Below are 22912 nucleotides of genomic sequence, written 5' to 3'. Positions count from 1 at the left end.
CATGTTGTGTGTGAAAATCCAAGGAGATCCAGCAGCTTCCAAGATACTCAAAGCACTCAGTCTGGCACCAATAATCATTCTACATTTAAGTAACTTAGATCACATTTCTTCCCCATTCTAATGTTTGGTCTGAACAACAAATGAATTTCTTGACCATGTCTGCAGGCTTTTATTCGTTGAGTTGCTGCCACATGATAGGCTGATTAAATATTTGCATTGATAAGCAGGTGTGGCCTAATAGTGTGGCCATTGAGTGTACATATGAACCAAAAGGCAGTTTCTTTGGCACATTCTTGTACATTGACCATAGGTGAGATCTTCTGGTCAAGATGGCACCTGCATACAATGCTCCTTTGGTCGACATCTGGATGGATCGTGAAACCATCTTTTTCACTTCTTTTATGTCTGTTATGTTTGTTTTTCATCTTGAATGTGATTCTGGAACTGTTGGAGCCTGTGATTTGCTGTTTGGAGATCGTTTGGGTGCTTCAGTGCTCTGCAGTCTCCGAGAGTATTCTGGGAGGCAGAGGCAGCGTGAGTGAAACTCGTGGCGAGAAGGATGCAAGATGGCTCACGAACCGATGTTTGACCTCATTTTGCTGATTATAGCTTCCATTGTTGCCAAGTAAACTGACAGGGGTGATTGAAACATCAAGGCGAGTGCAGAAATTTGGAGGTCGCTTGGGTGTTCCAGTGCTCTGTGGTCTCTGAGAGGATTCCAGGAGGCAGCTTGCACAAACCTCATAGCGGGCAGGGTGGGGTGCAACCCAAAGTTGGCTCCATTTCACCGATTAAAGCTTCCAGTGTTCGCCAGTTAAAGCAATGAGGGAGATTGAAGCATCAAAATGAGTGCAGAGGATGAGTGCCGGCTGCTTGCCTTTGGATTAGTTGCTCCATACTGGAGATGGGAGAGCCCGCTGCTGTGCCCAGAGAGTGTCGTCCAGGTTTTCCTGTGTTTTGGATGTGGACTTGGACTATGGTTACCTTTTTCCTCAGTCTTATAGTTTTTATATTCTGTGTTTTTTCATTCAATCTTCTCGTTTTGCCTGATATGTTTTGATTAGTTTTTGTATGGGAGGAGGTATTTGGCTGGCGATGTGCCTGAAACGTTTTTGTTCATTTTTTTGTGGGGAGGTGGGATTTGGGGATTGATGATCATGCTGCCTTTCTTTTCTTTCATGGCTACCCAGAGAACTGAAGAATTTCAGAGTTGTATACTTTGATAATAAATGAACCTTTGAACTTTTAAATAATAGTTACTGTGTATATCGAGCATACTTCACCTGTTATTCATAAAATAATAACAATTGCTATTTCCAGAGGCAATATTGGAGTGCGCTATTTCAAAAAAAAATGAATGTGCATTACACCAAGATTATACCCAGGGAAAGTAATTAGGCGATGGAATTGGTTTGAAAGCTGGCACAGACTTGATGGTCTGAAAGACTTCTTCCTATGTCATAAGGAAACATGATTCACCTCATTGTAAAAGCTCAGGATTTCCCAAAGCACTTTGGAGCTAAAGAAGTACCTTTGAAGTGTTGTCACCTGTAAGCAATACAAAATACTAAAACCAGTGTGCATACAGTTCGAGGCATACATACAAAGATGATAAATGCCATGAAAACTATCGTTTTGCAACTGTAGCACAGTACATTGCAAACATGACAAATGCAAGTGACATAAATCAAATTATGCAAAATTTGCATGATAAAATAAACAAAAGTAAGCATAATGACATCATTGCAAGTTCAGAGAAATACAGTCCAAGACAGAATTATGGATTTTCAAGTTATTTCAAGAACCTGGTGACCATGGAGAAGAAGTTGTTGTTGAACCTTGAAATCTGTGTTTTCAGGCTTATGTACCTCTTGTCTATTGTCAGCAACGAGAAGAGGACAAGGCCCATATCGAGGGAGTTTTTGGAGATGGATATCACTTTCTTGAGACATAGCCTCTTATGAATGTCCTCAACGGTGGGAATAACCATTACCGTGATGTTACCGTCTTGAGGCCACCACTCTCTGTAGCTTCTTGCATTTCTGTGCACTGGAGTTTCCATACCAGGCCGAGATGCAACCAGAATGCATTCCACTGTACATCTGTAGAAGTTTGAAGATCTTACAACCAGGAATATGACATTAGTACCATTATCTGAGAGACAAGTATTGGCCAAGACAGCTCTTCGCCAATGAATATCGTGGATTTTTTACTTCGAGGCAGCAGGGCTCTGGGTCCGAGAGTGAGGAACAACCTGAGGTTGGGCTGATTTAAGTGGCGGGCTACATTGAAAAGGTCAAGGTGTCCGGGCTGGAGGAGACGGGCGAGCTGGTGTTCAGTTCGTGGCTTCGCGAGGTTTAGCCATCTCTGCACTGAACAGAGGCTGCATGCTGCATCCTGCATCTGACAGACTCCTTGATCAGCTACAGCGATGACAGGCTTCGTGGCTGTGGACTCACTTTTGTGAACATCAGTTCTGGATGTTATTTGCTTACTTTTATTGTTTGCACAATTTGTTTCTTTTCCTGTACATTGTGTGTTTGACAGTTTTTTTAAAGGGGTTCTGTTTGGTTATTTTGTTTAATGACTGCCTGTAAGGAGTCATATCTCAAGGTTATAGATAGTATAGACATAGACATACTTTATTGATCCAGAGGGAAATTGAGTTTCGTTACAGCTGCACCAACCAAGAATAGAGCAGAAATATAGAAATACAAAACCACAAACAATCAAACAACAATATGCAAACTATGCTAGATGGAAATAAGTCCAGGACCAGCCTATTGGCTCAGGGTGTCTGACCCTCCATGGTAGGAGCTGCAAAGTTCGATGGCCACAGGCAGGAACAACCTCCCGTGATGCCCAGTGTTGTATCTCGATGAAATATGGCCGGAGTCCAACAGCAAAAAGTTCAATATCCGGTCACAAACATGTTCCTTGATTGTAATATGACCAGGATTGCACCATCCGTTGTTAACCAGAACAGCAAGCCCCCAACTCCTTTACGCTTACCGCTCTCAGTGCACTTCCGGTCAGCCTGAACGGTCTGGAAGCCCTCCATGGAAAAATTTTGGTTGGATATGACCACATGCAGTCCAAGTGGAGAACTCCTCTTCTCCATAAGTCTCTGTTGTCTCGACCCAGTCGTCTTTCCTCTCCTTTTTGATCCCCCTCTGCATCCTCTGTGTGTTTTCCGCCAGATTTCAGCTGGGGTGTTTGCCGCTCTGTTCACTAAACCGGCCGGCATATGCGCAATCAGCTGGTCCCCGGAATAAGCAATGCGGCCATCATGCTGCCTCGCTAATGAGACGTGTCCGAATGTAGCTATTTCCAGCGCTAAAAACCCAAATAAAACTCTCTCCACCAGCATGTTAGAGAGGGTGAAGCTTCAATGTGTTACCGTGAAAAAAACACAACAAATAACGTAAGTTAAAAAAGTAAGAAGAAAAAAATAAGAAAACTGGTCGGAACGGCTGTAGCAGGCTGCATGCACAACTGGCGCATGCGCACAAAAAAAACATACATACTTTGATATAATACTATCCTTAACCCTCACATGGAGAAAAGACAGAGCATTATCTTATCTGAAAGGAGGCATCTCAGACATCACTGGCATGTCTTGGTTGCTGGCAACCAAGATCTTGTGTTGGCAACCAAGATCTTGTGTTCAAGTCTCTGCAATGTGGTCAGAATCTACAAACTTCTGACTCAAAAGCAGGAACCTTCCCAATCATGAAATTGCTGACACCTTCTAACTGAATAACGAAAATGTTGGTATGTGAAATAGAAGGCAGTTATTTTTTTTTGTTGCCATCCACAATTAGAAGGCCCTAACTTGGCACATTGTGTCCAGCTCTCTGTGGCAGTAGAAAGCAGCAGCGACAGATCTGTGGAGAGCAATCTGGAATCAAATCATGAAGGAGGAGAATTCCATCTTAATTCCATATCCCATTCCCATTCTGACATGTCTGTCCACGGCCGCCTCTACTGTCAAGATGAAGCCACACTCAGGTTGGAGGAACAACACCTTATATTCCGTCTGGGTAGCCTCCAACCTGATGGCATGAACATCGACTTCTCTAACTTCCGCTAGGCCCCACCTCCCCCTCGTACCCCATCTGTTACTCATTTTTATGCACACATTCTTTCTCTCACTCTCCTTTTTCTCCCTCTGTCCCTCTGAATATGCCTCTTGCCCATCCTCTGGATCCCCCCCCCCGGTCTTTCTTCCCGGACCTCCTGTCCCATGATCCTCTCGTATCCCCTTTTGCCAATCACCTGTCCAGCTCTTGGCTCCATCCCTCCCCCTCCTGTCTTCTCCTATCATTTTGGATCTCCCCCTCCCCCTCCAACTTTCAAATCCCTTACTCACTCTTCCTTCAGTTAGTCCTGACGAAGGGTCTCGGCCTGAAACGTCGACTGCACCTCTTCCTAGAGATGCTGCCTGGCCTGCTGCGTTCACCAGCAACTTTGATGTGTGTTACCTTATATTCCATCTGGGTAGCCTCCAACCTGATGGCATGAACATTGACTTCTCTAACTTCCATTAAACCCCACCTCCCTTCGTACCACATCCATTATTTATTTTCTTTCTCTCTCTCCCCCTCTCCCCCTCTCCCCCTCTCCCCCTCTCCCCCTCTCCCCCTCTCCCCCTCTCCCCCTCTCCCCCTCTCCCCCTCTCCCCCTCTCCCCCTCTCCCCCTCTCCCCCTCTCCCCCTCTCCCCCTCTCCCCCTCTCCCCCTCTCCCCCTCTCCCCCTCTCCCCCTCTCCCCCTCTCCCCCTCTCCCCCTCTCCCCCTCTCCCTATAACTCCTTGCCCATCCCCTCTGGGCTTCCCCCCTCCCCCTTTCTTTCTCCCTAGGCCTCCTGTCCCATGATCCTCTCACATCCCTTTTGCCAATCAACTTTCCAGCTCTTAGCTCCATCCCTCCCCCTCTTGTCTTCACATATCATTCTGGATCTCCCCCTCCCTCTCCCACTTTCAAATCTCTTACTATCTCTTCTTTCAGTTAGTCCTGATGAAGGATCTCGGCCCGAAACGTCGACTGTACCGCTTCCTATTGATGCTGCCCGGCCTGCTGCGTTCACCAGCAATTTTTATGTGTGTTGTTTGAAATTCCAGCATCTGCAGATTTCCTCGTGTTTGCGTGTTTAAAAACAACTTCTATTGACTCTTTGTCTATCCTACCTGTTAGATAATGTGCTTCTTTTAATGTTGTTAAACAAGTTCCTTCAATCACACCATGTATTCGGAATCTCCACCCTTGTGTCATTTCTGGTGGGTAAAATTGCAAGGACATGCTCTCTTCTCAATGATGCCATCAGGAAGAAGGTACAGGACCCACACAACCAGGTTCAGGAACAGCTATTACCCTTCAACCATCAGGCTCTTGAACCAAAGGGGATAACTTCACTCAACTTGACTCACCCCATCATTGACTCACTTTCAAAGACTCTTCATCTCATGCTGTCAATATTTATTGCCTGTTTATTATTATTATCATTTCTTTCTTTCTTTCTTTCTGATTTGCACAGTTTGTGTCTTTTGCACACTGAGCGCCCAAGTTGGTGCGGCCTTTCATTAATTCTATTCTGGTTATTATTCTGTTGTGGATTTATTGAGTATATCCACAAGAAAATGAATCTCAGGGTTGTATATGGTGACTTGTATATACTTTGATCAGAAATTTACTTTGAACATTGAAATTTGAATGTTGGGGCGGGGTTGGGTGTGAGAAACAGTATTTTTTAAGTGAAGTGTGATGATCTGAAATTTACTTTCTGTAAGAGTGGTGGAAATACAGTCAGTCAAGGAATACAGAAAGGAACTAGATAGAAGCATGTGAGAAGGTACCTTTTTAGGGATATGGAAAGCAACAGGATGTGCCAAAAACCAGGATGGGATTGATGGGTTAGATTGCCTCCTCCAGTGTAATAAATATATGATCTTGTCTGTCCCTAATATCTTCTTATTGAGTTAACTTATATATAATATTCTTGTGAAGCTATTTGATTTTGTTAGTTTGTGTTTCTGATGCAGTTTCAAATATTGTTAAGTCAAAAACAAAAATCTGTGCCTCTACCCTGGATTGCACCAATCCCATGTAGTAATTTTCCTGTAGTTCTTGACTCCCTACCCAGCAACAGGCCAGATTTAACGTTCTTTCTTTGGAACTGCTCTGTGCCTACAGTGATCTCCACTTTAATTATTATTTCAAATCATTCTTTTCCTGTCTTTCTTCAATTCTGGTTTTATGCTTTACATTCATCTCTAACTTAAGATCCTCCCTCAATCCAGCTCTGTAATAAAGCATTTGGCCATCCACCATAAAATCCTCATTTGTGGTTAAAACTGAGCTCAGTCTTCTTACATCCCCTGAAGCATCTGAAGATGTATCACAATGTCAAAGGCTTTATATAATTGTAAGTTGAAAAATAAAAAGTTTTCTCCAAGTTTCACTGAATTTATGGGAAAACAAATTTAGTGTGTTGATTACTCCTTTGCCTCCAGAGAGCTTCATGTATTAAAACTGAAGGAAAGTTGATATAATTACAGCTTCAGAGTGGAGTATGTGTTACTTTGCAGATTCAGTGAAACTCCTATCTCTCCATTTCAAGCAACACACATCAAAGTTGCTGGTGAACATAGCAGGCCAGGCAGCATCTCTAGGAAGAGGTACAGTCGAGGTTTCAGGCCCAGACCCTTCGTCAGGACCCTCGTGTTTGCGTCTCTCCATTTCAATATGTTAAGAGTTTTATAAATGTCCTTATTTCAGTTAAGAAGTTTTCGGAAGCCTTTGTTAGCTTGCTAGGTTACTATGTAATGAAAGACAAACATATTAAGGAAGTAGTAGTAAAAGAATAAGTCATGTCAGCTCAAATAATTCTTTGTTCTAGATTTATTGATGTTCTACAGCAATGCCATTTCAATTCAGCATCAGCAAGTCAAGATATATTTTTCACCCGACTTTAAGGACATCGATGCTGGAAATCCAGAGTATCACACACAAGGTGCTGGAAGAACTCGGCAGGTCATGCAGCATCTATGGAAGAGAAAGAATAGTCAACAGTCCGGGCCGAAACCCTTCATGTTCTGTGCTTCAGTCAGTGACCATTCGAGCAAACTGTGTTCCAGTGATCTCATTCAGCATCAGGCATCTCGTTTAGGCGTACAACGTTCATACACTTCTCAAACGCAAATAGGCTCTGTACCTACCTTGTCAATCAAGTCACGGTTGACACAGTGGGGGGGGGGGCTGTTGCAGGAAAGCATCCACGATCAATTTCAGATGTGACCCTGTGCTGGCTTCCTCTTCGTCTTGTTCTTCAAAGGAATCAAAAAGAATTTATGGGTAGCACGGCAGTTAGCATAACTCCATTAAAGTGTAAGCAACCGGATTTCAGTTCCTGCTGCTGTCAGTAAGGAGTTTGCACTTTCTCCTTGTGACCATGCGGGATGGTTTCTGTGATGTAGTACTCTATGACTCTCTTAACGGTTACCAAGACCATACATTTGAGATTCTTTCCCATTCTTCCTCTTTCTGCTTTTGAGGTTTCTTACTGTGACCCCTTCTTTTCAATTTCTGATAATCTACCCCAATGTTCCCTTACATAGACTAGTGCTAAATTTTGTTTCATAACATTCCTATTAAAATGCCTTGGGTCATTCAACTGACTTGAACTGCTGAATGGGTACAAGTTATAATTGTCATCTAAAGGAGAGACAGCAGGTGTTCCTGCATTCTTTAAAACCAGATAGACAAGTCCAGCTAATCCAATGATATCCAACCAAGGTTAGTCAGACATCGATGTGCATCGTTTACCACAACTTGGTTAGCAGAGTGCCTTAATGAACCATCAATTATTCATACCAAGAAGAGAGGCTAAGGAAGATTGGGGCGGTATGCTGTGTCATGGTTAACTAGCTGTAAGATCTCTTCTGTACAGGTTTGTTTGTGCATTTCACGTCATCTTAATCCAACAGTGCAACAAAAGAATTGCACAAATTTAACTGTCATCATCAGATACTATGGAGAACCAATTATCATCATAGTGGAGCACAGTGCCACAGCTGACAGAGCAACCAGCTTCAGCAACCCGCGTTCAATCCCTGATGCCTGCATTTAGATTGTCCTTACTTCAGAGAAGCAAGAGGAATCAGGTGCTCTGAAAGAAAACACCAAGTGAAAGGTTGTATTAACATGGATGGGATTTGTAGGGTATTATCAGAGAAAAACCAACAACTGGCATTTTCTGTGACCAAGGCAGACAGTTCAAAAGTGATAAGCTTGTGGAACCCAATGGCAATACCTAGTTTTAAAAGATTGTTTAATTCTACAATGATATATTTTTTAAAAATCAAACACAAAGGCACACAGTGGTAGAAGAACAAGCTGGATGTGTTAAGTAGAATGTTACTGTGTTCCTCAAGAAACTTTTGACTGAAGTCTTCTGTTTCACCAGTTACTACTTCTTCCCCTATGATGTCATCATTAATATCCAAATTCTCCAGTTCCACCTCCAGCTCTTTCATACCAATCAACTCTTTGGCATCTTTTCCGTCTGTGGCAAAAAGTTTGTATATAAATATCTGGGGGAAATTTGGTGAACTTAGATAAAACGTTTGCAGTGTTATCCCTAAACAGTCATTCAAAATAGCCATTCTATTTTGAACTATTTGTTGCATCAGAATTAGGTTTATTGCCATTGACAAACAGTATGTCATGAAATGTTCAGCACAACATTGTGCGCTGAAGGGCCAGTACTGTGCTGTAGGTTTTCTATGTTCTATGTTCTATCTCTTGCAAATTATTTATCTATTGTAATACTGAGGGAGATTAATGAGTGACACTGATGTGCTGAGTAAGAATGGAGTGGCTTCAAAATATTCCATTTCAGTTATTCAGGCAGAATGTTCTTATTTGGGAACTAAAGAAATCTTTCTTTGTACCTTTTTTGCAACTTGTAGCATTTCTCCTCATGGAATTTCACAATTCTGCCTTTGTGGCAATGAATATGGTAACTTGTCTCAGTTTAATCTCTGCTTTAGTTGGCCAGCTCAGGATGCTGTACAATAGATCCTAGTCTTACATAGCCTATTTCTGTAGTAACATGCCATACTCCCACAGAATCAATCATTTCTCATAACGTTGAGCAAAGAAACTCAACAATGATTTCCTGTTTCTGAGGAAAATGCTGTGTTGTACTTAAATGTTTAAGAAGTGTAAGCTGAACCTGTACTGTGTAGTCACTTACCTCACTTACTCTGAACATGTTGAACCCCATTTGAGGAGATGATGCTCATCCTTTGATTCCTTGTAGATGTGGTCATTACTCATCTGTCAGTTAACGAGATGTGTTGCTTTAGAGGTAACGGTTAGGCTTATTACTGGTCTCAGACCTGGCTTTGCTGTACATTAACTTCAGGATGGAAGCACATTGTAGTTGGGATTGCTTGATTGAGAGCAACAGGAGAACTGATTCACTATAACTCCCTGTATCAGAGTTGTGAAGCAACTTCCCTTACCCTGTCCTTTTTTCTAGCTGAGATCAGTTAACTTGGCAGAGATGATTGAGCAAATATCCCTGTGGTCTGTTGACAACACTTTCTCACTGATATGAGGTTGACAGAGTTTGACGTTTTGGGAGCGGGATTTGTCTCTTACAGCAGCGTTGCTGGTCAAGGTGCTGCTTCACAACTCCAGATTCACCCCTGACCTCTGCTGCGGCCAGGTATGTTTTCTCCCATATCCCAAAGGTGTGCAGATTGGCCATCGTAAATTCCCTTGACCTTTGTTGAGTGGTAGAATCTGGTGGGAGTTAATGGAGGAGTAAAATTGGGATTAGTGTAATTGGGCAAGTGATGTCTCAGTGAGCCAAGGACCTGTTTCCATGTTGCAGGATTCTATTTCTCTGTGACTGAATAATAAAGCATTTCAAAGCTCAAAGTTCAAAGTACATTTATTATCAAAGTATGAACCTTGAGATTCGTCTCGTTGCAGGCAGCCACAAAACAAAGAAACCCAAAAGGACCCATAAAAATAAAACCATCAAATACCCAATGTGACTAGAAAAAAAACATATCATGCAAACAATAAAAGTAAGCAAATTGCATTCAGAACAAAAGTGAGTCCAGGGACACGAAGTCTGGAGCAGGCCTCGGTTCAGCGCAGAGCCGAGTAAACGTCGCGGAGCAGTGAGTGGAATCGGCCCGGCCCTCGCCTCTGATCCTGACAACCGACAGCATTTAATACCTGCCTGTCTTAGGAAATTTGATGCTGGTTCCTCCATTCTGGGAGAATGTTGAATGCAGGCAGCTCTGGCACCTTTTATAATTAACCTTCCTAGCTCTGCCTGAAACATCAGCTGCCAGTCACAGCTCAGAGACAACCGGAGCTGTTGCAGCAATTTACTTGCCTTTGTTTCCACTGAGTGGACAAGTGCACTGAGGAGAACAAGATCTGACTGTCTTCTCCCACATAGCCTAGCTTCCAACACCACACTGCTTCTGATTACCTGGCCGTCATGGGGAAGTGATTAAATTTCTCGAGGAGATTAGGAAGAGATGATCTCCTGGCTCAGGCTAGAAATTTTCTCATTTATTTAAATGGCCTTAATTGAGAAAATGTAGGATAAAGGTACAGGATACTGACCTCAGGAACCCAGCACAGTCTTCAGTGAAAAACTGCCTACCATTGAATACCACCTGCTCCAGGAAATCTCTCCCTGTTACTGCACTGGCCATCCACTTCAAGCAGATGTTTGAGCATTAGATGACATCCAACTGTCCATCCAGGTTCAGCAATACTTTCATTCGTGAGAATATAGTTTACCTTCTGTGCAATCTTCATCCAACGTGATATATGGACAAGTTTTCCTGATCTGCCCACGGCAAACTATTTGCTTGGCTTTGAACATTCTTTTCTTATAAAAATTGCTGGTTATTTTTGCAGGGGTACTTCCAGGAATAGTCGTGGAAAATTGGCTGTTGAAACAGTAATGAATCCCTGTGAGTTGAAACCATATCGACTGTGTTGGCATTTTAATAACAGAAAATGAAATTGCATCTCATCCAATTGAATACATGAATGAAACACAAAGCTATATTCTTTTCTTGAGTTAGAACTGTTTATTATTCACTAAGGTAACGTTAAGGAGGGTTATTGAACTTCTTTAAGTGAGCTTACTAGTCCAGATCAGGCTCTCTGTGCAGATCAATCTGCTGAATGTCAGTGTGAGCCTTTTTGGACCATCCCACATTCAGCTGCTCATTGTCCTGTAATACTGAATATTTTAACTGTTGGTGGGATACCTTGCTCGGAAAAGTACTTGTATTTTTCTGGAACATTTTTCAAAGGATACTGTATGACCCACTATGAATCATGATCAAAGCTCTCTCCGAGAGGAGCACTATTGGGCATGCGTATCCTGGGATTGAGAATAGGTTCCCCTTATATTGCAGATTGCCTGCTGATTTCAACGAAGTTTGGTGATGAATAATGCTTCTCTGAATAATATGCTGAGATAGGAAAGGAATTAAGCAATGTTACACTTTATTTTGCAGCTTATTACTCTTTATCTAAATCATTGGTTAAGTTTTTTTCATGGGATTAGGTCCCTTTGCATTTTCTGAACCAAAAGGAATGTCCGATCAAAACATAACAGTTCTCATCTTAATACCTACTCTGGAAATGTTGGCAGCTATGCACTTAGTCCTATCATTCTCTAACTGGACCCAAAACCATTCTTAAGAGGTGGCTGTAATGTGTGCGCTCTCTCAGATCTTCCCTTTCTCCCATGGTCCACTCTGTACTCCTATCAGATTCCTCCTTCTTCAACCCTTTAGCTCTTCTACCTGTCACCTCCTAGCTTCTCACTTCTTCACCCCTCCCCCACGCCCTCACCTGGTTTCACCAATCACCTGTCAGTTTGTACACCTTTCCCTCCCCCCCCCCCACACACATTCTTATTCTGGCTTCTTTCCTCTTCCTTTCCAGTTCTGATGAAGAACCTTGACCTGAAGTGTCAACTGCTTATTCCTCTTCATAGATGCTGCCTGACCCCCTCTACCCGCTGGGTTCCTCCAGCACTTTGTGTTTGTGGCTCTCTCGGACCAAATGGTTTTGTTGTTGCTGTATTGGTGTAAAACGCATTCCTGCAGTGGGTCAGGGAGCTAAGATATTCTGGATCATAAACACTGCAGTTTTTTTGTATTAATGAAAGTTGAAGGTATTGTGACATTTAGTATACTTTTTGATTTGAAATGATGCACTGTCGGAGTTTGTATCTCATCTCATAGGGTCATATAATGTCTAACGGGAATATTGCAGGGACTGCCAATTTCAGTCAATCTTATTGCACATTCTTTCAGAATTGGCTGTGCATTTATGGCAGTTCCCATCCCTCTACACAATACCTTGCTTTGTAGCGTTGCCTGTTTGAGAATGTTGCGTTAAGACCAATGTTCTTTGTTGCTCTTTAATAAATTTAAAAAAACACAAAATATAATTGAACTGTATCCCATTTGTGGCAGCACACCTCTGCATTAACAACCTAGCAGATATTATGTCACTCTTTAGCTCATGAGAAACCTGTGAAGGAGATAGTTTTCTCAAACCCAGATAAAAACAAAAGGATCTGAAAAGCAAACAACAGGAATTCTGCAGATGCTGAAAATTCAAGCAACACACATAAAAGTTGCTGGTGAATGCAGCAGGCCAGGTAGCATCTCTAGGAAGAGGTGCAGTCGACATTTCAGGCCGAGACCCTTCGTCAAGACGAAGGGTCTCGGCCTGAAACATCGACTGCACCTCTTCCTAGAGATGCTGCCTGACCTGCTGCGTTCACCAGCAACTTTTATATAAGGATCTGAAAAGTCAAGCTGAGAAATAACTTCTCCAACTTTATATGTGCTTCAGGAGGTAAGAAGTGTTCTTGTGTACCACAGAATGAGTGAGCTTTAACTGCCTCTGACAGAGCATTGGCAACAGCCATACTGATCTACACAGCCAACAGTTCAGCAGTAGCCAGGAGGGATTGTATCCTTTCATGGTCTCCATTGAGTCTTTGGAAGACTAAATGGTGACTATTGTTTTATTTTGACTCCCATTCCTGCAACATAGAGTATCAAATGTTGGTGGAAGGAGCAGTGCAGACAGTGTCGATGAGTTGAATCCAAGTTTTGAGAGGGAGCTTGAATGTAGCCAAAAGTACCATAGTCTGAGAATAAATATCCAGCTATATTGTGAAAGAGATCAATTTAAATCAAACCCATTTGACTTGTGGAATTGAAATTGGGCCTATTTTACTCACCTTTTACCACAAAATAGAGACTACAAAGGCTGTGAAAGAAAGCAGTCATGTCAGATTGCCACAGCAGCTCAAGCTATGCAGATCAAGATGGCTTTAGTAATATGATTCCAATGTTCTGTCAAAGAACTACTTGAAGGTAACTTCAGTTATGGCTTATTCAGGTCTCTATTAAGTAAAACTCTGCCAATGTTATGGGCAGAAACAATTAATACTGATAACTGGATTTGAAAGTTTTTTGGCATTTCTTCCACTGGATATAATTTCACATCATTCTTGAACGGCCTCCAAGTAGTGACTGCATTATCTGAATCTCAATAGAGTTCCATTTATAAATAGTGAAAATGTAAAGAAGCTGTAAACCATTACCTGTGTCTAACTGAGCTCAGTAGTTCATTGCTAGAGTTTGCATATGGCTCAACTTTGTGTAAACTTGCAGCTGTAACTTTTGTCTGCTGCATCTGGTGTACTTTAAACAAAAAAAAACTTATGTACAGTTCCTGCATTCAGGGCATTTTACAACATATGAAGTATTTTGGAATTGTGATCACCATTGTAAAGTTGCAGTTTCAGCAGCCTGTTAATGCATAGCATGATCCCAAAAAAATATCTCTAGGGGTTTATATAAATTGGCCAGAGCACTCAGGATAATGGTGAATATTCCTTTCCAGAATTGTTTCATGACTTTGCTGCATTAACTTATGTTTAAGTTTCGGACCATGGCTTGAAAAATTGCCTTGCACTGGGCCAAGTCTTAATATCTGACTTCTGAAAGCTTCTCATGCAGTACAAATTTACTGAGTTTATTGGCAAAGAACTGAAGAAAGTCCTTTTTAACCAAGAGCTCACAATTCATTATTTCTATCCAGTCGCATGCTCTACAGACTATTGCCAGTTAAGCAAAAATGAAATAATTCAATTCCTGATTGCCTTATAAATAATTCATTGTGACTGATCTACTGACAAGAATTGTACTAAATTGTGGCGTTAAGTTTTGGTTTAAAGTGAACATGATTTTCTTTCCACATGCGCAAGTCTTCTTTTAGCTCAGTGCAACCCTGATTGATGTGTATTTATGATTTTTAAAATATAAGGAATGAAAACTGCAGTCGATGTTTCCTGCATACTCGTTTATAAAGACATCCAGATCGCTCTTCCAATAATTATTAATTTTTTTATCGTTTAAGTACTCTGCCTTTCTGTTTTTCTGGCAATGAATTGCTTCACCATGTTCCACTCAATTGCTTATTTGCACATATATGTAGCCCACGTTTATCCTCTTGAAGCCTTTCTGCCTTGCTGTTCTGAAATCGCACTGTTAAACGAGCCTTATATCATCAGTAAACATGGATAAGTTGCTCATTATCTCCTCATCCAAATCATCGAAGTAGACTGTGAGCTAGGGACCCAGCACTAACTCCACTAGTTACTGTTTCTCAACCTGAAAATAATCTGTTCCTCATCTTTGCTTTCATTCAGTTAACTAATCCTCAGTGCATGTTAAATCTATTAACCGAGCTGCTTTGTTTTTATTTAGGTAAACTACAGATACTATTGATCTTCTGTAACGAGGTGACAGTGTAAAGCCAAATGGAAGATATTCAAGTAATTCCCTTTAGAAAGTCTACAGTACATCAGATCTGAGTAGTTTATTTGCCGTCATGAACTATTGCAGGTCAACGAATTCAGTAAAAAGATTGTCTTGCAGTTTGCTGTGATTTACTGACCAGGTCTAGCCTTTACAGTGGAACAGCTTGACATTTGAAACTGAGCCTGCTTGAGGAAATTGGGTTGGCCATCAAGGATTTAAGGTAAAAAAAAAATTCACCCATATTTATTAAGAAAGATTCACAGGAGTCATAGAGTACAACACAGACACTTTGGACCACTTATTCCATGCCAACCTGATCTTCTGCCTAGTCCCATCTGCTTGTTCCACTACTTCAAAGTAAATTTTATTATCAGAGTACATATATGTCACCACATACAACCCTGAGATTCATTTTCCTGCGGGCATACTCAGCAAATCTATAGAACAGTAACTATAATAGGATCAATGAAAGAGCAACCAGAGTGCAGAAGACGACAAACTGTGCAAATGCAAATATAAATGAATAGCAACAAATAATGAGAACATAAAATAACAAGATAAAGAGTCCTTAAAGTACGAAAATTGGTTGTGGGAACATTTCAATGGATGGATGGGTAAGTTAGTGCAGTTTTTGGGTTGTTCAAGAGGCTAATGGTTGAGGGGTAGTAACTGTTCTTGAACCTGGTGGTGCGAGTCCTGAGGCTCTTGTACCTACTACCTGATGTCAGCAGTGACAAAAGAGGATGTCCTGGGTGGTGAGGTCTCTGATGATGGATGCTGCTTTCCTGCAACAGCATTTCATGTAGATGTAGTTGGACTATAGCCCTCCATTCCCCTCCCATTAATGTACCTATCCAAACTTAAACATAACAACTGAACGAGCATCTACCACTTCCACTGGTAAAATATTCCACACTTTCACCCTGTCTGAGTAAAGAAGTTCTCCTTCAGATTACGCTTAAATATTAAATCTTTCATACTAAACCTATGACCTCTAGGTCAACACACATAAAAATTGCTGGTGAACACAGCAGGCCAGGTAGCATCTCTAGGAAGAGGTGCAGTCGACGTTTCAGGCCGAGACCCTTCGTCAGGACTAACTGAAGGAAGAGTGAGTAAGGGATTTGAAAGTTGGAGGGGGAGGGGGAGATCCAAAATGATAGGAGAAGACAGGAGGGGGAGGAATGGAGTCAAGAGCTGGACAGGTGATAGGCAGAAGGGATACGAGAGGATCATGGGACAGGAGGTCCGGGAAGAAAGGGGGGGTGGACCCCAAGGATGGGCAAGGGGTATATTCAGAGGGACAGAGGGAGAAAAAGGAGAGTGAGAGAAAGAATGTGTGTATAAAAAATGGGAAACAGATGGGGTACGAGGGGGAGGTGGGACGTCAGTGGAAGTTAAAGAAGTCGATGTTCATGCCATCAGGTTGGAGGCTACCCAGATGGAATATAAGGTGTTGTTCCTCCAACCTGAGTTTTATCCCCCCTTGTTCAATCCCTTCCTACCTATCTTCGTGACACTTCTCACGCTCTTAAACTTTTCGATGATTTTAAGTTCCCTGGCCCCCACCGCTTTATTTTCACCATGGATGTCCAATTCCTATATACTTCCATCCCCCATCAGTAAGGTCTCAAAGCTCTACGCTTCTTTTTGGATTCCAGACCTAATCAGTTCCCCTCTACCACCACTCTGCTCCGTCTAGCGGAATTAGTCCTTACTCTTAATAATTTCTCCTTCGGCTCCTCCCACTTCCTCCAAGCTAAAGGTGTAGCTATGGGCACCCGTGTGGGTCCTAGCTATGCCTGCCTTTTTGTTGGCTTTGTGGAACAATCTATGTTCCATGCCTATTCTGGTATCTGTCCCCCACTTTTCCTTCGCTACATCGACGACTGCATTGGCGCTGCTTCCTGCACGCATGCAGAGCTCGTTGACTTTATTAACTTTGCCTCCAACTTTCACCCTGCCCTCAAGTTTACCTTGTCCATTTCCGACACCTCCCTCCCCTTTCTAGATCTTTCTGTCTCTGTCTCTGGAGACAGCTTATCCACTGATGTCTACTATAAGCCTACTGACTCTGACAGCTATCTGGACTATTTCTCTTCTCACCCTGTCTCTTGCAAAAACGCCATCCCCTTCTCACAATTCCTCTGTCTCCACCGCATCTGCTCTCAGGATGAGGCTTTTCATTCTAGGACGAGGGAGATGTCTTCCTTTTTTAAAGAAAGGGGCTTCCCTTCCTCCACTATCAACTCTGCTCTTAAATGCATCTCCCCCATTTCACGTACATCTGCTCTCACTCCATCCTCCCGCCACCCCACTAGGAATAGGGTCCCCCTGGTCCTCACCTACCACCCCACCAGCCTCCGGGTCCAGCATATTATTCTCTGTAACTTCTGCCACCTCCAACGGGATCCCACCACTAAGCACATCTTTCCCTCCCCCCCCCCCACTCTGCATTCCGCAGGGATCGCTCCCTACGCCACTCCCTTGTCCATTCGTCACCCCCCCCCATCCCTCCCCACTGATCTCCCTCCTGGCACTTATCCGTGTAAGCGGAACAAGTGCTACACATGCCCTTACACTTCCTCCCTTACCACCATTCAGGACCCCAAACAGTCCTTCCAGGTGAGGCAACACTTCACCTGTGAGTCGGCTGGGATGATATACTGGGTCCGGTGCTCCCGATGTGGCCTTTTATATATTGGCGAACCCGACGCAGATTGGGAGACCGCTTTGCTGAACACCTACGCTCTGTCCACCAGAGAAAGCAGGATCTCCCAGTGGCCACACATTTTAATTCCACATCCCATTCCCATTCTGACATGTCTATCCACGGCCTCCTCTACTGTAAAAATGAAGCCACACTCAGGTTGGAGGAACAACACCTTATATTCCGTCTGGGTAGCCTCCAACCTGATGGCATGAACATCAACTTCTCTAACTTCCGCTGATGCCCCACCTCCCCCTCGTACCCCATCTGTTACTTATTTTTATACACACATTCTTTCTCTCACTCTCCTTTTTCTCCCTCTGTCCCTCTGAATATACCCCTTGCCCATCCTCTGGGTTCCCCCCCCCCCCCGTCTTTCTTCCCGGACCTCCTGTCCCATGATCCTCTCGTATCCCTTTTGCCAATCACCTGTCCAGCTCTTGGCTCCATCCCTCCCCCTCCTGTCTTCTCCTATCATTTTGGATCTCCCCCTCCCCCCCGCAACTTCCAAATCCCTTACTCACTCTTCCTTCAGTTAGTCCTGACGAAGGGTCTCGGCCTGAAACGTCGACTGCATCTCTTCCTAGAGATGCTGCCTGGCCTGCTGCGTTCACCAGCAATTTTTATGTGTGTTGCTTGAATTTCCAGCATCTGCAGAATTCCTGTTGTTTGCACCTCTAGGTCAAATCTCATCCAACCTGAGAGAAAAAAGTATGCATGCATTCACCCTGCTGCATCTCGCTTTTTGTACGAATCTAAGGATCTTACTCTCAGAAGTACAGATGTCATCAGCTGTCAGTTCAATTAAATCCACACGAAAAGATCTACAATGGGTGAAGTGAGCAGATGATGTTGCTAGGGAACCATGTCATGGAGATCATTGGTGTAAATGGATGTGATAAGACCCTTGTCTAACCACTCTGGTCTCCAGAATGCACTCTGTCAGTATTAAGGGCTTGTCTACTAATAGAAAATATTACTGTAACTATTGAGGCAGATATGTAAAATTTAACATTAATATTCTAATTTTCTCTTCATGTAGCCTTGGATGTGGAATGTATTTATTGCACCAAAGCCAACAGCTCATCACATCTGAATGTACCTCTGTTAGCTAAAAACTAGCTTGTACATATCTGTTCCCAAAATCACTTGAGACTACTGTGCATGTGTCTCTTTAATCTTGTGCATGCAGTTAGTGAATCCTGCCCCAACTTAAATCAATTTTATGGTTATAATTCTTCAAAAGCTACAGTCTAATTACTTGAAGCATTTTTGAGCAAGTAAAACTATAATTTGAAGTAATATAGCCACTCATTCCATGTTATGGAAAATCATGTGCTCTAGCCCCTGGTTAACAAACCATAATGTAATTAGAAGTGGTTGAAAGAATGTATTGTCTACAATTTGGGGCATTGAGTTGGTGGGTAATATGGAGAATGGGTTTTTGTTTCTCTACAGGGGAGAGCATCTTGCAGTTTAACCAAAGTATTTTCTCCATGCCATAGATAAGAACTGGGGAAGCTTACATCATTTTAAAAAGACATTTGACATCTCACTCATAGCTCTGTGAAATTGCCTTGGGGATCGGATGGCCTTTTGGCTCCAGTCCACCTTCACTGCTCAAACACATCCAAGGGCAGTCAGATTCTCCAAAGTAGTGTTGGCTGTGCAAACCATGGATGAGGCCATCACTGACCCAGCACTTCTACCTTTTGGCTGCACCGAATGTAAGGATTCTCAGTGCCATACTGCCACGATATTCAGGACTCTGTTATTATCCTCATTCCATGTGTACAACAAATAATGCATCATTCAAACACCTATGTACTAATCTGAGTTCAATAAGTTACAATTCTGAAATGTCCTCAGGTCATTTATTAGTCTCTGCTAAATAATGCTTCAGCAGGATGATGATGGAATCCTTATCTTGGGATAACACTTCATTGACCCTCAACCAATCGATTTTGGGTGCTTTTAGTTTCCAGCCACAACACTCAGCTTTAAGTTGGAAAGTTTATACAGTAGGTCTAAGTTCTATCTGAGAAATGAGAATACAGAATCCAAGCTGTCACTATCAGCGCTGCCATCCTTCAGGTGAGTCCTCAAACGCCCTCTCGCGAAGGCAAAAAACTTTGTGACAGCACTGAGGGAAGTTGGGAGGTTCATTGTCCTGAGCAGTGTTTAGCAGCATCACTGAAAGCAAGTGACCAGTGATGTTCATGTGGTCCTGCCACCTGAAGGACTGGTTGTCGCTCTGCTGCGTTACACCATTGTTGATTCTATAGATATATTTAACTGGCTGCAGTGTGCGCATCAGGACATACGAAGGACACCAGTGGCTGCTGTATTTCCTTATTCATTTCATCTGAGAGATGCTTTTTCTGCTTTCTCATTGGCAGTGCAAGGTCCTGTGAGCCTGCTTTGAAGAAGAATGGGAGACTTCCTACACTATCTTGGTATATATTTACTTCCTGGTCAATATTAGTAAAACACAATGTGTAGTCATTATCACATTGTCATATGTGGGAGCCTATTGTGGGAAAATATGATTCCACGTTTACCACATTGAGTCATCCTTTGTACCGGGTTGTTCCTCAACCATCTTAGGCTCAGGATGTCTCTGCAAGTATACATCAGGGAAGTCCCCTAGCCCAAACAAACATCAGCTGCCTCCTTCCATCATAAATTCTGACATGGACATGTTCACTGGTGATTCCACAATGTTCTGTTCCATTTGCAGCTCCATGGCAAATGGAGTCATCCATGCCGAGACAACATGAATGTTTGCGTTAAGTGACAAATAAAATTTACACCAGACAGTGGCCATGACCAACAAGAGAGAAAGTCTAATCACCCTTTGTTATTCAACAGACTTGCAGTCACCAAGTTCCCCACTATCAATTTCCTAGATGTTGTTATTTGCTAGAAATATGACCAGCCGCATAAATTGTGTGTCTAAAAATGCAAGTCAGAGACTGGATAACCTACAACAAGTATCTCACCTCCTGATATCCCAATAAATTCTCCAATTTACAAGGCACAATCAAATGTAAAGTCAACTTTCAGTCTGCATGGATGAGTGGAGTTCAATAGCAATCAAAGGGCACAGCACTGTTTGGGACAAAGCAGCTCAATCTGTCTAGCTCCCTTAACCATTGGCATATTTCTCCAAAAGCTCACCATGGTTAATCTGCATAGCTTCTGAACACGTAATGCACTATCAAAGCTTCTTTCCGAGTCTCCTCTTCAAGTCATGGGCAATCCAGATTGGAAATAACTTGCCGATCTTTCATCTTCACTTGTCTAAGCATCAGAAACCCCTGCCCAACGGCACATGGAATGTTGTCCTTACCTGCAGCGTTACATCTCATAATTGATTCACATAGACCATGCTTCCAAGAGACTCTGAAGGCTTTAGTGGCATCCTCAAAGGGAAATGAAAGTTGCTATGGAAATGCAAGTCGGTGCATTGGCAGGCCATTAGAGGGCTCTCTGGACCAATGATGTTCTGTTGATGATTGGATGACTGTTGATGCCTGATCACCTAAAGCAGGGGTTCCCAACCTGTTTTTATGCCATGGATCCCTACCATTAAGTGAGGGGTCTGTGAGCCCCAGGTTGGGAACCCCTGAACTAAAGCATCAAAACCACTGGAAATGTCCAGCAGAATCCTCAAGAGATCAGAAGGCAATATGGTAACACCGGCTGTAGTAGTGCCATCTTGGTGATGCCAAAGAGGTGCAAACACCATGCGATGGATGCTGCCTCACTGTTGTCAGAAGAACCCAGCCTGTGTAATTCACAATCTGACTCAGTCAATGATGAGCACTTACACTCATAGATGCACTGAAATCAGCAAGTGCACTGCTTCAGGCACTTTCTCTGTGAGAGAATTCGTCAAACACAGATCCCAAAGACCCAGTCAGGGTTTAATAACTCTTGGGCTGGATAAATGGACATACTTACATAATGGACTGCTTTATGGCAAAGGAACTGTAAAGCTGCTTGAAGACCCATTTTTCATTCATGCATCCTGAGCACCATGATTTTAATTGTGGATCCATTGGTGGCCTTTCCTTCTGCTCTGGAAATCCTTCCTTTCAAGATGCTTCTTAAGACTTGAAACGTTGAATCAGTCTTTTAGCTATGTGCCATAATATCTTCTTAATATCAGTTTCTTGTTTGTTTTTATTCCACGAGATTTGGAACATTTTGCATTCTCCAAGATGCAGTATAAATGGAAGTTGCTGTTATTGTACAAGCTTCTGAGCTGTCAGTATCCAGAATCGAGCATGTGATTTTAACCTGTTTGGCCAGTGTAGCAGAAGCTGGAGAGAGCTGAATATTAGAAAGAGCAAGATGGATTAAGTTGGAGCAAAGCAGTTCTGTCATCTCCTAAGCCTCCTTATTCAGCTCTCATCTGTTTTGCATTTACAGCTGCAGAAAAGGGCTTTCTCCATTTTTTAACACTCCACATTTCCAAAGACTGAATTCATTTTGAAGTGGCAGACAGGATGTTTCATTTGCAAAGGCACCGAAGTTGAGTCTAACCCACCACTCACCAGACTCTTTCCAGACAGTAAGAGCAGAGCCTTGCGTCACTTGACCATTTCCCAGTGAACCCACTAAGCTCCTAGTGGAATTCCATTCTCATTCCCTCCAGAAACCCAGCATCACATTGGCCTTATGGGAGATCGCAGATCTCATTGGCCTTATGGGAGACCCTGGAGAAGGGTCTCAACCCGAAACTTTACTGTTCATTCACTTCCATAGATGCTGCTTGACCTGCTGAGTTTCTCCAGCATTTTGTGTGTGTTGCTTTGGATTTCCAACATCTGCAGATTTCCTTATGTTTCTGTCTTTTGATTGCTCTAATAACATTAGCCTTAACGGCACTCCCACCCAGTGCCAAAATATAGGTTTCTCAAATCAAATCCCATACCTGTTATATTGGACATCCTGAGAGAACACACATCAGCTGGACCATCTACCTTCTCAGATCATAATCATAGAGCATTACAGCACAGACATATTCTCTGTCTAGTCCTTGCCAAACTGTGATTCTGCTTAGTTTAAGTGACCTACACCTGGATCATAGTCTTCCATACCCTTCCTATCCATGTGTTTATTGTAACTTTTCTTAAATGTTGAATTGAACCCACATCCACCACTTCTGCTGGCAGCACATTCCACACACTCACTAACTGCTGAGTGAAGGAGATCCTCCTCATCTTCCCCTTAATCATTTCACCTTTCACCTTTAACCTATGACCACTAGTTCTAGTCTCACCCAACCTCAGTGGG

At 42.7% G+C, this 22912-nt stretch overlaps 1 protein-coding gene and 1 long non-coding RNA gene across 3 annotated transcripts in view; one reads left to right on the top strand and one right to left on the bottom strand.

The window, feature by feature from the left end:
- LOC140202725 (contactin-1-like) overlaps positions 1 to 22912 on the top strand; it is a 525313-nt gene that overhangs the window by 321564 nt on the left and 180837 nt on the right. The gene's annotated exons all lie outside the window — the stretch shown is intronic.
- On the bottom strand, positions 6961 to 9415 carry LOC140202726 (uncharacterized). The gene is made up of 3 exons (XR_011887175.1): positions 9255 to 9415; positions 7216 to 7323; positions 6961 to 7042 (listed from the first exon to the last, which is right to left on the bottom strand). It is a non-coding gene; the product is annotated as an uncharacterized lncRNA (long non-coding RNA).

The sequence above is a fragment of the Mobula birostris genome, chromosome 9 (assembly GCF_030028105.1).
Source record: "Mobula birostris isolate sMobBir1 chromosome 9, sMobBir1.hap1, whole genome shotgun sequence".
Classification (NCBI taxonomy): domain Eukaryota; kingdom Metazoa; phylum Chordata; class Chondrichthyes; order Myliobatiformes; family Myliobatidae; genus Mobula; species Mobula birostris.
This window is presented reverse-complemented; position numbering and strand designations above follow the sequence as displayed.